Source organism: Castanea sativa, chromosome 12 (assembly GCF_040712315.1).
Source record: "Castanea sativa cultivar Marrone di Chiusa Pesio chromosome 12, ASM4071231v1".
In the NCBI taxonomy this organism is placed as follows: domain Eukaryota; kingdom Viridiplantae; phylum Streptophyta; class Magnoliopsida; order Fagales; family Fagaceae; genus Castanea; species Castanea sativa.
In genome coordinates this window covers 22,000,333-22,004,809 of record NC_134024.1, presented here as the reverse complement: position 1 = coordinate 22,004,809, position 4,477 = coordinate 22,000,333, and positions in this window count along the sequence as shown.

Below are 4,477 nucleotides of genomic sequence, written 5' to 3'. Positions count from 1 at the left end.
GCATTGGCAGGACGAGCAAGGTAGCCATTCTGGTCCTTCATGTTACAAGTGAGATGGGATCTTTAGATGAGACAGGTTCTGAAATTGTACATAGGGAGTGAGGTAAGTAGTTTAAGAGCCATTGTGAAGCTTAGTTGCTTACTACGGTTTTTGGGTGGAACTAATGGGTTACTTGGGAACATTCACTTCAGATATACTCCTTTATATACATCCCTGGGAGGTTATCATGTTTGCTTTAAGAACAAGAAAAATATCCAAGGAATTCAAAGGGATACAATCAATCCATAATTGACGGTGATTCTAAATGTGTGGTTGATAGAATACAAAAAAACGAGGGCTATAGCCGCGTTTGGAAAACGCAGCTATAGACCCTAAAAACGCAACTATAGGCTACAATTGCGTCTTCCAGAGCTGCGTTTCCGAATGCGACCTAGCCTACACAACAATAGCCCCTGCGGGGACCTAGAGCCGCGTTCTAGGTCCCCCTATAACTGCGTTTATTTACCCTCTATAAACTGAGACTTATATCTGCATTTTTTAAAAATGCGACTACAAACCCTAGAATCTCATAAGGCTTCAGGCGAGCCATTTAGAAAATTCTTTTGGTGGTCGAAGATTTTAATTTTTAAAGCATAAGCTATAAGAACAAGAAAAATGTGTCATTGATTAGGAATTCAGAAGATTTTACAGGTGGTCGAAAGTTTTTAAACCAGTTAAATTATTTGTTTTAAATTTTAATAATATTTTTGTACCTCATTTTTTAGTAATTTAAAACAAATATTTTTAAATTTATGTCCTAAATTAATTTTTTACCACCCTCCCTCCCCCCCCAAAAAAAAAAAAAACAAAACAAAAAACTTCTGCACTCTTTAACTCAAGTCTTCCCACATCATGTGTCAGTGGGCAGAATGCTACAAAAGGGAAATTTCGAAACTTGTTCCTTTCGTAATGTGTTTTGTCGAATAGAAATCTTTTCTCTTTTTTTTATTTCACTTTCTATCCACTAATCACATTTTTTCGTGTTTTTTTATTTTTATTTTTTCTATTTTAAACTTTAATGATTTTTGTAAGAAAAGAAAAAAAAAAGTATACGTAACAAATGGTGATTGATAGAGAATAAAATAAAATGCAAAAAATGAGACTGATGATTTTTATTATATTTTGTCCGTTAGTGCTGCATGTCCAGTTGTCCCATCTAGTTATATTTGATTTTTTTTTTTTTTTTTTTGTTAAGAAGGGGTTATATTTGATCAAGCCAAAGTGGTTTTAGGGTAACAATTTTGACGTGATAGATTGTGAATAGTTGTCTTTTACTTTTATATAAACTCATAATTTTTTTGAGACAAAATTTAGTTAGAAAATTGGTAATAACTTGAAGCTACAACATTACTCAATATCATTAACATTATTACATATTTTGAAAATTTAACCATTGGATTGCATATTTATTACGCTCTTAATATACATGTCAAATTTTGTACCAATCGAATATTAATTATTTACTATATGATTTATAAGTTTATATTTTATACACAATTTTAAACTATAAAAACTTGCAATTTAAACAGTTTATTAATTATGACATATCTATTGATCTTTAATTTCTTAGAAATTTTGCAAGTAAGAATGATATAAGAAAAAAATGCAATCCAATAATAGATTTGACAAAATTCACCTTCAATAAAAAGATATTAAATTCTATACTACAACCAATTTTGTTACTGAATTTTGTTCTTTTTTTTCTATCATTCACAATCTAGCACATCACAGTTGTAACAAAGTTGCAATAAAAACTAGATTTTCTCATTTGAACTAGATGACCAATCCAACTCCGGTTCATTTTAGCTTTAATGTTGTATTCTTCCCTTGGATTTGGGCTAGCTAGACTGGCCCACCAACCTTCTTTTTGGTTGGTGAGGCATGGCCCCTATTTGGACTTATTTGAGTCTATTCGGTGAAGAAATTTTCTGAACTCCTAATTTATGACTTTTTGTGAATAATATCAAAAAGTGTAATAAGCCTATGAATAATAGCAAAAATAAATTAAATAGTAAAAAAAAAAAAATTTTAAGCAATCTCAAATGCACACTGAGGCTCCTTTTCGAGATGGCCTAGTGATGAAACTTGTTGGGTTTTGTCACCCATGTCGTGTAGTGAAGATGGTGGGCCTTTGTTAGGCTTGATGGTAAGGGAGTCCATTTTATACAAGAAGCCATTTCAGTTTGATAAGGAGAAAGAAATATTTTGATATCAGTTTATACTAGTGTATTGTTTCAAGATTTTTTGCCTGTTTCGAGATTATTTGCTATATATATTTATATTTATATATATATATATATATGTTTTTACTTTGTATTTATTTAAGTATGAATTTATGATTTTTCATATTTATCAACAAAAAATTTAAAATCCACATATTTTATAAGTCTAAATATTAGTCTAAGGACATTAACAAACATATTAGCTGACATAACATATTTTTAAAATAAATTAAAATAATTAAAATTTTAACCTTTTTTTTATTGTACCACTTGAAACACTAATATCGACCGAAACATCAGAAACATGTGAAGTACAGATCGGTACAGGTTAGTATTTTATTCAATACATTTTAAAGAAATACCAATACCTGACTGATTTGGTATATTTTCCAGTATAATTAATACCGGTACGATATTGACTTTCGTGCTTAGTAGCCCAAATCATATGGGAAGTGTGGATTTTGAATTAGATAAGTTGGCCCAACCCATGTGGTGTGGGGTAGATTTAAAAGAGTGCAATTTATTTTATTTAAAATAAAAATAAATAAATAAATATAAAAATTAAAAAAATTAAAATAAAAATAAATAAAAAAAACCTCAACACTCTCCTACATCTACGTCGAAATTGAATAAAAATTATTAAATGTGTTGTATGTTTACTATCATAACGGCCAAAAAACAATAAAGAACGTACTATGTAACCCGTCCGCCACAAAATATTGTGGTTATTGTCAAATTATCTCAAACTTCGTCCACAGTTCAATATGAAGAAACTTCCATCAAGGAGGTTTTGCCTTCATTGACCACAAAATATTGTGGAGCCTCAATTCAATATTCATAGAGTATCATCAAATATCAATAATGCTACCATGTGGGATCAATTGAACCCTGTACCTTTTAGACAATAAAAAAATTTACAAGTTAAGCTAATTAAAATACATAATTAAATAATGTTATTGATGAATTACAAGACTTTTGATGTGAATGTATATAACTTTATTTTGCTTGGATGGGAGGATAAATAATGAAGGATGTATATAATAAATTTGTATTAATTATTAGTAATGTGGAGTCAAAAGTATCTAAGAAACATTGAAGTGTATGAATATTTATTTTTATTTTATTTTAAAGATAATTCAATAATTATGATTGAGAATAGGGAATTTGAACCTTAGATATTTTCATTTAAAACACCAAAATCAAAGTTATTACCAAACAATTGAGCTGCAAGATCTTACATGTTTGAATGTTTATTACATTAACTTAAGTCATGCAATTACAAATTGCATCCTTAAGTGAATTTGAAAAAGAATGTCTAAATTTACTATAGACTCTTTGTAAAATATGTATAGTTTATTGAAAATTTATAATAATATCAAAAATAGTAATATTTTTTTTCTACTTCACTTCAACTCATCTGTCAAATGACTACCTTTGGGCCAAAACTATAATTATGGTTTCTCTTCTTATTTTCCTTCCTCCTTTCTCCTTAATAATTTTGGGGATTAAACCTTGATTGAAAATCACCATCCATTCCCATTTTTCATCTTCTTTGTTTTTATTTGTAAAAAACAAAAGAAAATCTCAATCTCTCACCATTGTCCTCCAAGCCCCCCACCCCCTATTTTTCATCCTCTCTAAAACTCCACCAATTGAACAAACCCTAAAAGTGACTCCGCTTTTCTAGAGATATGGCGTCTATAAATGTGTGTGGTTGATAGCATTTCATAAGGCTTTAGGCGAGTCATCTAGAAGATTCTTTTGGTGGTCGAAGTTTTTTAAAGCATAAGCTGTAAGAACAAGAAAAATATCCAAAGAACCAATCCTAATTGTCGGTGATGCTAAATGTGTGATTGATAAGGAATTCAGAAGATTTAATTTTCAGGTGGCCAAAGATTTTTAAAGCATAAGTTAGCCAAGTCCTTATGTAAACTGGGTCAATCTGGTAATGTTTCTGGCTTTTAGCCTAGAGTGGTAATTATCATTCACTCCTTATTATATACTCACCGTTCACACAAATATGATTTCACAATTTTATAATTGAGATCATAGTATGTATAAAGTATGCAATAGCATGTGTATGATAAAATTTTCCCATTTTCATGCAGAGGTTGTGCTGTTGTGGTGGCCTTATAAATCTTAAATTTTCTCTTTGTTTTGTTCTTAGTCCTTTGTGCTCTAGTTTTTTTGTGTTATTTATCTTTTATTGTGAAAGA